The following is a 12,815-nucleotide window of genomic DNA, read 5'->3' on the forward strand; positions in this document are numbered from 1 at the left end:
GAGATGGTTGGTTTCTAGGATCTTTTCCAGTTCTAAATCCTATGATCCCAGTGTAATGGTGTTACTTTCTTTTTTGAGGGTTATTATTCTAAGCATAGCCCTAGCAGACTTTACTTTCATTTATCATTTTTCCTACCTGGATATACTATTGTCCTCTTTATTATTGATATAATACTGTTTGATTACTAAGTTTTCCCATTCTTATAATATCTAGAATGTATCTAAGAGTGTGGAAAATAAATATTCACAAAATTAAGATTCTCTTGCATTTGGGCAGTGATTTATAAACATTCATATCATTGAGGATTTTAGAGCAATTAAAGCACACTAAATAAATTGGACATGGCACATGCATTGTGGGAAGATAATGGAATAGGGAGTAAAGCTCCCTTGCTTTCCTAATAACCTCCACAAACAACCAAAAATCACTCCATAGAATCAATGCTAAAAGCAGAGGGATTGTGGCATTGGAACAAAAGTTCCACTGGATATGACCAAGCTGGAAAGACTTGGTTTTGAAAAGAGTATGGTCCTGGCAATAGATTATGCCTGTTGTCTAAGGACCAATCTAGCTAAATAAGATCCTGGTAATTTATGATAACTGAGAACAAGATGGGTAGAGTTAATCAAATCAAATGCTGATAGAATCACTGAGAAATAGGCCTAATATTACATTGTTGGAGAAGCTATGAATTGTTACTTTAGAAGACAAGATGGAAATATACATTAAGAGCTGTCAAGCTGTTCATGCTTACTGACCTAGGAATCCTACTCCTAGGATTAGGCCCTAAGGACATTATCGAGAAGGCAAAAAGCTGTGTGTGTATGAAAATATTCATGGAAGTTTTTAATGATGAAATAACTGGAAATAATACAAATGCAGTGTTTGGGGGAAATGGCTGAATAGATTGTGATATTTGAATGTAATAAATTGTATTATAAATGACAAACAATTGGATATATAAAGAAAATAAAAGAAATAGATGGATAGATGAAAAGAGAATAATAATAATAATAATATGATTACATTAAAAATAGCAGCCACAAAATCAAGAGGAAAAAGTATGAAAGTAAAACAAATCCAAAGGGAACCCAAAAGCTGAGGACACTTATATTAGCACACATATATAATTTACATATTTTTAAACAAATTGTAAATAATGTGGAGTCTGTGGTTTTAAACATAATTTTAATTTATTTATTTTAAATGCTTTTGTTGTTGGCAGTGGTGATTAAGTATATAACAAAAAAGTTGAAAAAAATGGCCAATGTTTGTTTTACTTAACAAAGGCAAAGAAAGGTCTTTAGTAGAATATGATTCATTCAGTAAATATTTTGTACATTTTAAAAAACTATGTTGGACCCTGGGGGAGTTAAAATATAGTCCCTGCTGACATGGAACTTATGGTCTAGTCAAGTAGAAGACATAAACAGAAATAACTATTATATAATAGAGAATTAGAGAGACTAGATTGTAAACTCCTTGAGGACTAACTTGCCTCTTTTTGTATCATCAGCATTTAGCACATTTTATGACATAAAATAGGTCCTTAATAAATGCTTTTGATTAATTTTTTGATTACTGATTGATTGAGATTTGAGGGAAAAGGCATTTCATTAGTGAGTTATAGAAAGGGTTTGGGCAGTGAGTGGCAGGTATTTGAATTGGGTTTGAAAGACTCAGAAATGATGAAAAGCAAGAAAAATAGACAAACATGAGAAATAAAAATGAGAAATGTTCTGTCAAGAGGGAGCTACAAAGAAAATAAAAACCACATATCTTTAATAATATAGAAACACACTTTGTACATTGTCAAAATACTGCCTAGTAAGTTGACTACAGAGCTCTAGCTTGTTTAAAAATATATTGTTCTGTTCAATTAATACACTTAACTGGATTCAAGATATAGTAAAACAGATTGGATAAAGCCTGGGTTTAAGATGTTAATAATGAAGATTCCCTAGAAGAATCATAAAGGACCATTCACTGATCAGCTTTTTACATTCTGGCTTCCAATGTTATCACTCAGGTGGAACAGCTCTCTCCAAAGTTACTAATTGATCTCTTACTTTCCAAATCTAGTTGTCTTTGTTTTTAGCCCTCATTTTTCTGGACCCAGTTTTTGCATTCACTCTTGACTGCTTCTCCCCCTGTTCCCTTTCTCCCTTGGTTCTTTTTCTTCCTATCAGACCATTTCTATTTAGTCTTTTTTTGCTGGCTTTTAAACCAAATCACACCTGTTCACTGTGGTTATTCCCTAAGCTTCTCTTTTTCCTCTGTACCAGGAATTCTTAATCTTTTAGTGTGTTGTGGATCCCCTTGTCAGTCTGATAAAACCTTTGGACCCCCTTCTCAGAATACTATTTTAAATGCATATAATTGCATAGGAAATTAGATATATTAAAATAAAGTTATCAAAATATTTTTTAAATCAAGTTCACAGACTCCAGGTGGAGAATCTTTTTTCTTTATGTCCCTCTCTCGGTAACCTTGTCAATTCCCATTGGGTTTAACTATCATCTTTATGCAGATAACTCATAGGTATAGACCTATAGAGGTAGCCCTAGTTTCTCATCTGAGCTTTAGTCCAGAATGACCAATTACACAGAGAAGAGAATTTGAAATCAGTGTTCCTTTCTCTCCATGCACTATATACTGCCCAATTTTTATAAGACTTACCACCTTCTTGTTCTTCAATTTTTCTGCTGAAATCTTGGGGGAAAATGCTTGAAAGAATGAATTCAATTTGAGGGCATCTGTCAACGTGGAAATATCAGTATAAAATTATGATATATGAATGTAATGGAATATTACTATGTCAAAAGAAATGATGAAAGAGGGGATCCTGAGCAATTCTGGAAGGACTTGCATGAGCAGATGAGTAAAATAATCAGAATCTGGAGAATAATCTCTACAATGATTACAACATAATAAAGAAAAGCAGCTTTGAAAGACTTGGGCACTGAGACTGATTCAATGACCAGCCATGACTCCAAAGGACTGATGATGAAACATGCTTGTTATGTACTGACAGAGAGTCCATGCCTAAAGGAACAAGATGAGACATAGGATTTGAGACATGGACAGTATGTGGATTTGTTCTGCTTGAAGATGCTCATTGGAAACAAGAGGAAGTTTTAATTGTTGTTGTTTGTTTGTTTTGGAAAGGAAGAAAAAAAGGGAAGAGAGGAGGACTAATAATGCTGCCAAAAGAAAGAAGAAAAGGGAAAAAAGTTGCCAATGAAGCATTTAAAAGAATGCCCAGAAGAAAACATAAAAAGGAGATGTAGATAACTTTGAAAGAATCATTGTTGAATTGAATGAAATACTTTGAAAAAGGAAACAGGCTGGATAAAGTATTTTTGTTGCTAAGTTGTGACTAGCTCTTTGGGATCCTGTGGGCCATACTGTCCATGGGGGTTTTCTTGGCAAAGATACTGGTTTGCTATTTCCTTCTCCACTGATTTAAGGCAAACAGAGGCTAAATGACTTGCATAGGTTCACACAGTCAGTAAGTGTCTGAGACCAGATTTGAATGCTGGTTTTTTTGACTCTAGACTCAAAGGTCTACCTTTGGGTATAGTGTAGATTTATGCAATTTTATTTATGTTCTATGTATAGAAAAAAGTTCATTTTTGTTGTTTGTCAAGTTCATTACAATTTTTTTCCTTTTAAAATTTGTTTTAGATTTTCATCTTGAATGTAAGCTTCTTGAGGTCAGATACCATCATTGTTTTCATATCCTGGGCACCCAGAACAGTGTCTTGCATATTTTAATATTTTATAAATGCTTGTTGAAACCAGACTTGTTGCTAACTTATAAATCCTGCCAAGATTTTAAAGCAAATGTGACTAATTTGGGCAGGCTAGTTCATTGATTCTTATCCTGTTGAAGTTCTTTGCCTCCTTGTTGTATTTTCAGAGGTAAATGCTAGCTTGAACATGGTATAGGCAAGTGGTACAAAGATAGCCTAAGGGAAGGATTATGAAATAAAAGCCTGGAACTCAAAGAAGTTCTCGTCTTCTTTTCAATTTTTTAGCTTATTTGGACAATCTTGGGAAAACTGCTGACTTTCCTGAGCCTCTGCCAGACCTTCTCAGCTCCTCTTCCAAATGGACAAAGGGATAAGATTCCCTCATTAATGTCTGTAAAGTGATTAGAACTATTTAGAAAGGTTGCTGCATTGTAGTAAAATGTGGCCTCTGGACAGTCTAGCCTCATGACTCAAGGATTAGGACTGGGTCAAAGGAACCAGATGCTTTATAAAGAAAACAGTTTCTTCCTTAAATTTAAGATAATGGTGCATAGGCGATTGTAGCTACCAAGGTTTTGACTTTAATTTTGACTTTCAGTGGTCCCCTAGATCCCAAAATTTAAGAATAGTCATTGACATCACATATCAAGCCTTCATAATCTTCAAACTAGGTGGAACGAAAAACTCAAAATATAGAGAACCAGTGGAAGAAATCATCAAGGAGCGACAGAAAAAAGTAGAGATCATCCCTAGCATCCTGAAATGCTTGTTGTGAGTGGATTGAAGATGAGCCCACCTCCCAACACCATGGAAAAATAATCATTTTAACCCCCCGTGCAGCAGTCGACTAGGTATTAGACCATCCATTCAATTGATCATAAACTCTAAAGTCAGAGACTTTCTTTTGCCTCCCCAGTGCTTAGCGCCAGTGCCTAGCACATAGCAGATTTGTAATAAATGTTTATGGTTTAGACATTAAAGATTTATTGAGTATTGTACTTGTGGAGTGATGAGAAGGGGGAGGAAATGGGAATTTTTAAGGCAAGAGTGAATGAATGAGGGAATAAATAAAAAAAACATTTGTTAATCATTTACTATGTGTAAAGGATGGGGCTAAATGCTGATGATAATAACAGAAAAACAAGAAAAAACTTACTCTTAAATTTTTATTAGTCACCATGCTGTCTAGTGCACAGTAAATGATAGTTTTCTCTTTGATGATGCTCTGGTACCAGTACAGTTTATTTGTTGAATTCTAAAGGCTATTTTGGCATTTGTATTTGCAGTATTGGAATTTACTGACTTGAGTTTATGAAGAATGGTGAGCTTCTGGTTATTATTATTGTTTTTTATGTTGACCTTTTCCTTTGGGAAAAATCTTTTAAAAGTATGTTGTAATCTGCTTTTTAGGTGCTTATAATCTATTTCAGTCTTTTGAATAATACTGAATGTATACCCATAAGATGTGGTCAGCATTTGTCAGTGATTTTGATAGTGTGGCTTACCTTTAAGTAAATCTCTAATACAAAATCATTTAAAAATAATTATTTGAGCTAGGTTTTTATACATTTTTTTTGTGTCACAGACTCATCTTTGACAGATCAGTGAAGCCAGAATAATGTTTTAAAATGTGTAGAACAAAACACATAAGATCATGAAGAAACCCAGTTCTTTTGAAAAATAGTTATCCAAAATCCTCCACCTAAGAACCCATTTATTTTACCAGTGAAGGAACTGAGACCAAGGTGTAGTTACTTGCTCAGGATCCCATTGGTAGTAAATTACTGAGCCAGAATTCAAACACTGACATTATTATATCTAGCAGATTTTCTGTAGTATTATGAGCATAGGACATGGCAGGACAAGATGGGGAGGTCAGTTGACTTGAAAATGAGTTTCCTTCTACCAAGAGCATTTCCTTCATATAATAAATCAGAGATATAGGAATAGGACTCTAAAATCCACTTTATGGGTGGTTTTAAGGACATTCTTAGAAAAGCCTTTTGCCAAGGGAGTTATTCCCTCCAGTTATTCCCTGTGCAACAGTCTGCCAAACATTAGCATGCCCATTCCATTGACTGTAAGCTCTTTAAGGGCAGAGACTGACTCTTCTCTTTTTGTCTCTTCAATGCCTAGCACACAGTAGATAAGTAATAAATATTTGATTGGCTATTAAATATTTATTGAGTATTATTCTAACTCCTGAATTTATCTGCATATATTTTATATATACTTATTTGGTACCTGGGACATAGGCTCTCAGAACTTAAGATCTTAAAAGTCAAGAACAGTCTAGGATTTTATCTTTGTATTGCCAGACCTGTACCCAGCACAGCAGTAGACATTAATAAATGCTTGGGTTGAATTGAATTATTCCCTCAGATAGTAGAAGTATCACCCAAATCCTCGACACCATGGGTCTCTCTCTGCCTTTTTGGAATGAATGATTTATAATTACTACATGGATGCAGTTGTGGAGGACTCTATGTATGAATAAACATGGAGCTTAGTTGTGCCACGTAGTCATTGCTTGGCTTTCTTCATTCCCTAAAAGCAAAGTTAAGAAATTTAATCTCTATTTTCCTTCCTGTTATCTCTTTAAAAGGTTTTCTTGTGAACTTGTTGCTGGAGAAACCCTACCATGTAGACCGTGGGAAGATCCTGGTCTTCTGATTAATGACTAAATACTACAATTCTTGACTATGGGATGAAGTTTTTATTTGCCAATATTTATTTTATTGTATTTCATTTTTTATGAGAAGTTATTTAATTTCCAATAGAGAGTAAAGCAAAAGTTAAGCTGATTCTAATTTGACATGCTACATATAATAGAAACACTCATTTTTCTATTATAATATTTGAGCCATATATGATAAATTACTGATGGACAAAAAGATGGGATGTGGGCTATAGGAGTAGGAGGTCTGACATTCATTAGTGAAGTCAAAGTAAACTTCTCAGATTTATGAAAATGTAGCCTGAGTTTTATTTTTTTTCCAGGTCTGCAAATTTGGAAAACCGATGATAAACCCCTAAAGTAGAGTCAGCAAAATTATGATCTTTGAAAAATTCTAGGAAACTTCAGGCATGAGATCTATTACTAAGTTATGGCCAGTCTGGCTTGCTCCTATCTTATCTGGAACACTCTCTGAGTTCATGTTACAGTAAGAGAAAGGGAGTACATGTTACCTTTACTGTCTTTTTCTGTTCTGTATATTTTCAATTTCTCAAGGGTGGTGACCTTACCTTACCCTTGCATGACCCTATGGGCACATCTTGTGCCCTGATAATTTTCATCTCCTTTACTACAGGCCTCCATCTTTTCCCTTTACCACTTTCAAAAATATATGCCAGACATATGCCTCAAATTCCTTTAGCTGACAAACTCTTTTAAAGATACAAAGATCCCTTGGAGGAAGAGTTTAAACTGGTCACTTATTTACATCTAATGAAGAATATTAAAAATCTTTTTTAGGACCCCCCCCCATCTTCCCATTGAGATTTGTAAGAATCTGAGTTTTGATTGGGGGAGGGACTAGGCATTGGGAGGGGGAAATGGAATTGGAGATCGTAGTATAAAATTAGGGTTGATTGACTTATTCCATCAAGTACTCTCTCCCTTTCACTTAAAATAAGTGATAAAAAAAAACCAAACAACTCAGAGAAGTGAGGTAAATGTAAGGAAAGAAAGAATTCCAAGCATGGGAATAACTAGGGAAGATGCATGGAATCAGGAAATGAAGTATCTTGCAAGGAAAATCAAGGCTGCCATGGTTACTAGATGTTAGAATGTGAGGAGGGGAAGATGTATAAAACCTGGAAATTTGGAGAGACTCCAGTTGTTAAGGTCTTTAAAAGCCAAAGGGAAGATTATATTTGACCTTGAAAGTAATGAGAAGTCATTGGAATATTTTGTCTAGAGTAGTTACATGGTCAAACTTGAATTCTAGGAAGATTACTTTATGACTATGGGCTGGAGTATGGAGAGACTTAAGCATGGAGACCAGTCAGCAAGCTTTTGCAGTAGTTCAGATGTAAAGTGATGAGGCTCCACACCAAGTTGGTAGCAATGTTGGAGGAGAGAAGGTAATCGTATGAAAGAGATTGGAAAGGTAGGATCAACAAGAGTTAACAATAGGTTGGATATTGTGGATGAGATAGAGTAAAAAGTTGAAGATGATTCAAGGTGACTGAGAAGGTGGTAGTATCCTCAATATTAATAGAAAAGTATGGTAGAAGGCATCATTTTGGGAGAAAGATAATGTATTCAGTTTTGGACCTGTAGATTTTAAGAAGTTTATCTAGTTTATGTTGCCCAGTAGGCAATTGGAGACTGGAGATCAGCAGAGAGGTTAGGGTTGGATAAGTAGTCATGGTCTAGAGTCATGGTCTAGAGATAATAATTGAATCCATGGGAACTAAAGAGATCTCCAAAGGGAAAAGTATACATAGAGAGGAGAAGGAAGCCCAAGACACAGCCTTGGAAGACATCTGGAATTAGTGAGCAATACCTAGATAAAAGTCTAGCAAAGCAGTGGTGCTAGAAGAATAGAAGAAGGGGAGAGAGAGAGAGACAGAGACAGAGAGAGAGAGAGAGAGAGAGAGAGAGAGAGAGAGAGAGAGAGAGAGAGAGAGAGAGAGAGAGAGAGAGAGCGCAGTGTCACAAAACCTAGAGAGAAGAAAGTATCAAGGAGAAAAGGGTGAAGATTGAGAAAAGGCTTGGTAATTAAGAGAACATTTTCCATTTGATTGAAAAAGTTAAGTAAGACAGACTGTAGAAATTCAAGATCTTGAGTAAGAGAAAAGGAAGTAGGCACATCAGTTATGAATAGTCTTCTCAAGGAGTTTAGTTAGAAAAGGAGAGACGGGAGATGAAAGCTAGCAGGTACTGAGGAAACAAGTGAGTGTTTTTGAGGAAGGAGAATGCTTAGGCATTTTGGAGGCAGCAGGGAAGCAAGGAGAGATTGATGATTAATGAAAGAATAATAATGAAATAGAGGGCAATCTGTTGAAAAAGATGAGATATAGGGAGGTTTGCTTTGGCAAGGGGAAGAGCCCTCTGAGAAGGATGAAAGAGAAGATGAGGTTTCAGGGAAGAGGGCATCAAAGGGGTATGAGATGAGGAGGAGGTAAGAAGATAGCTCTTGATAAATGACCTCATTTTTTTCAGTGAAATATGAGGTAAATTTCTTAGCTTGAGAAGGTTGGGAAAGGGGATCCAGGGGAAGTTAAGGAAAGATGAAAAATTAAAATGGGAAGGACCTGTTTATACAAAATTATTTATAGCTGCTCTTGTGATGGTAAAGAATTGGAAACTAAAGAGATGTCCTCTCAATTGGGGAATGGCTGAACTTGTGGTATGTGATGGTGATGGAATACTATTGTGCTATCTCGAATGATGAACAGGATGATTTTAGAAAGAGCTGGAAAGACCTACCTGAACTGATGCAGAGTGAAATAAGCAGAACCAGGAGAACATTATACTCAGTAATTGCAATATTGTGGAATGATCAAATGTGATAGGTTTTGCTGCTAACAGCAATACAATGATCCAGGACAATTCTGAGGAACTTATTAAAAAGAATGCTATCCACCCTTAGGGAAAGAACTGTTGGAATAGAAATGCAGATGAAAACATGATTTATCACTTTTTATTTGGATGTATTTTGGGGGTTTTTGGTTTTATAAGATGATTCACTTACAAAATATGAATAATATGGAAATATGTTTGGCACACTAATACATGCTTGTCAGCTCTGAGAATGGGAAGAAAAGAAGGAAGGGAGAAAATATGGATCATATATAATTTCAGAAAACATGTGGAAATTTGTTATTAAAATATTAAAAAAGAAAAAGTTAGAAAAGCTGTTGTGACAAGTGTGAAATTGATTAGGGAGACAGATATAAAAGGATTGCCTTGCTGCACTGAGGGCCAGTTTAGATTCCATGCTGTAAATATGTAGTGGTCCTAGTCACCCTGTTTTCTTTAATTTCTCCAGTTTAGTTCAGCACCATGTGGATCGGAGCAAAGGCTTTGGATGTCATCCAAAGTTGAGATTTGGCAGGATGAAAACATCAAAAGGCTAAGATGTGAAGAGACTGGAGAGGGGAGGATAGTACAAGTTGAACTGGTTCATGCAGGGGTCAAGATATGGAAGGGAGGAGAGTTTAGCCAGTTCAGGGGTGGTGACCTGGGAAAGATGTGAGGGGTGGAGATATTGAAAGCAACAAGAAAGATAAAAAAGTTGCTTAGGGATTATAATGCAGAGAGAAGGATAGAATGATTAAAGATAATATTCAGATAAAGAAATTTCAGAGTTCCTAAAAATGAAGTGAAACACTTCAGGGTTATGGAAAGATCAAGGGTATAACCATCTCTCTGAATAATGAGTGGATAACATTGAAGAATTGGTTGTGAGAAATGAGGAAGTTGAGGAACTGGGAAGCAAGAGTGTTTTGTTATTATTGTTTTGGAGCATCGTTATGTCCCTTAGGATGAGACAAAGAATTGGAAAGGAAGGAGACTATGAACTGGTTGCTGCATGGATTGAGAGAGGAAGGATGGTTTCTTGGAGGTTGGTAGATAACAGCAACCATAATCTTGTCTGAGTGGTAAATATCTATTTCCCACCTTCTTTCTCACTCCCTTCCCCAACCCATCCTACACACTTTTATTGGGAAGGAAGACCTAGTGAGACTCCAAGAGTCCATAGGATTTTGGACTTGCTTGTCTTCTCATTGGTATCCTAGCATGCTTTCCATATCCTCCTGATGTCAGTGACTTCATTCAGAGTCCAAGATAGATTGGATATAGATCCAACTCTACAAGGAGCCTGGTAAAGAAACTATGCTTTTCCTAGGAAGAACTTCTCAAGAACTCTACAAATAGTAGAATAGTACTTGTAGCGACTAGAAGCTGTTACCCTTCTTCCAAATAGCCTTCCTAAATTTGAATCCACTTTCCCGTAGATTTGGTATTTACATGTGGTAGAGTGTGTCTCTTTTTCAGCCATTCCTTTCTTTAGTATACTGGAGGAGGGGGAAGAGGAGAGAACAATAATAGTAGTAGTAATAGTAGCAATGGTAGCAGTAATGGTGGTAGTAGTAATAATTAGCATTTATATAGTGCTTTAAGGTTTGCAAATTGCTTTACAAATATTATCTCATTTTATCCTCAAAGCCACCTTGTAAAATAGGAAGGAATTGAGGCAGATAGAAATTAAGTGCCTTACTCAATGTCATTGTAGGTACCTGAGACCAAAGTTGAGCTCAGATTTTCCCAACACCATATCCATCACTCTGTTGTGTACACAAGTTGGTACCCTAATCTTGGACAAAAATGAAACTGAACAATCAATTTTTTTTCTTTGTATCTTTCTTGCCTTGCATACATAAGGAGATTAATGAATGCTTATTGAAGAATTGAGAACATATATAAAGTGAGTATAAATAAATCAATACAAACTGAACTGACTGGTATTTTCCAATTGCAAAACTGTAATTATTGGCAAGGGCTATTTTCCCTCCAGGGTTACTTCACTGTTTTTTCAACTTCAAGTATCTTAACTCCTCAGTCTGTTATTTTTCATTATATGGAACATGGTGTTGGGAAACACAACTGGACTTAGAGTCAGAAAATCTGTCTTTGATTCTGGTTTTGCTATTTATTAGTCATGGAACCTTGGACAAGTCACTCAGTTACTCTGAGCTTCAGGGTCACCATCTGTACAATAGGAATAATAAAATTTGAAATACTTACCTCATAGAGTTGTCATGAGGATCAGATGAGAGAAATATGTATGCAAGAATGCTTTATAAGCCCTATTTTGCTACTGTTTGTAAATATTAGCTGTTACTCTTAGTGTTGTTCAGCTTTGTAAATTGACTTGGGTTTAACTTTCCTTTTGTTCAAATCTGAGAAAACTATTAAGGTTTATGAACCAAAAACTTGTTGTTCCCACTCATTATTGAATTGGTTCTTTTTTGTCTCCTTTGGGTCGTTTGCCATTTGAATACTCCTTTCTGAGAACTCTTTCCATTAGCTGGTTTTGTTAGGCAAAGAGTTCTTTTGGTGACACCCAGTGCTGGGCATTATGCTGAATGTATGTGTGCTGTGAATTTGTTTTTCTTTATGCAAAATTTATTTTCAAGTGGAAAAAACATCAGCTAGCTGCATTTCTTTGTTTATAATTTTAAAAATTACTAGAAATAACATGTGGTAAGCAATATGGAAATATGTATTACATGAAAGTAAAGGGATAACCTATATCACACTATCCACCACCTGGGAAGGAAAAAGATGGAGGGAGAAAAAAAATCTGAATTTTAAAATGTCAAAAACAGTTTTCAAAAAGTGTTTCATCATGTAACAGAAAAAATTTTAAAAAGAAATTAAATTAAAAAAAGAAATAATATATGAGTGGGTTGAATTTTATATGAAGAATAGTAGAAAGGTCTTAGAAGAGGCCAGAGTTGTGGAGAATTCATTAAAAATCCAGTTAGGAATATAGCAGAGTATTAAAATGATGTTTTTAAACACACGCCCACACCCGAGCTTTCACAGTATAATGAATATTATGTATGGAATATATGGGGGGAACAGGTAGCGCCATGGAAAGAACACTTAGTCAGAACCTGGATTTGAGCCCCATCTCTTACTGAGTGAATACAGGATGCCATGAATGGAATGGGAAGGGGACATGGAGCAGGACTTTGGGAAGGAGATAGCACTTTAACTGAGCTTTGAGGGCAGGTAGGAGATCCAAGAATTCTAGGTGAAAAGGAAAAGCATTTTAAACATGGAGGATGTAGCATACCAGACAATTCATGCTATGACAAAAAGATGGGAGATTGAATATTGTATACAAGGAACAGTCAATAGACCAGTACGGCTGGAGCTTCCAGTATGTGAATGGAGTAATGGTGGATGAATCAGCTTAGAATGATGGGTTGGAAACAGATTGTGAAGGTCTTTAAATGATGATTGAGGAGACATTTGTATTTTTATCCTAAAGGCAATGGCTAACCCCTGAAGATTCCTGGGTGAGGGAGTAACATGA

The 12,815-nt window shown here is 35.8% G+C and overlaps 1 protein-coding gene and 1 long non-coding RNA gene across 4 annotated transcripts in view; one reads left to right on the forward strand and one right to left on the reverse strand.

Moving 5' to 3' along the window:
- Positions 1–12,815, forward strand: part of C2H1orf21 (chromosome 2 C1orf21 homolog) — a 294,516-nt gene that overhangs the window by 26,593 nt on the left and 255,108 nt on the right. The gene's annotated exons all lie outside the window — the stretch shown is intronic.
- The window catches only part of LOC103102911 (uncharacterized), a 41,078-nt gene that overhangs the window by 2,394 nt on the left and 25,869 nt on the right, over positions 1–12,815 (reverse strand). The gene's annotated exons all lie outside the window — the stretch shown is intronic.

This window comes from Monodelphis domestica, chromosome 2 (genome assembly GCF_027887165.1).
Source record: "Monodelphis domestica isolate mMonDom1 chromosome 2, mMonDom1.pri, whole genome shotgun sequence".
NCBI classification, from domain to species: Eukaryota; Metazoa; Chordata; class Mammalia; order Didelphimorphia; family Didelphidae; genus Monodelphis; species Monodelphis domestica.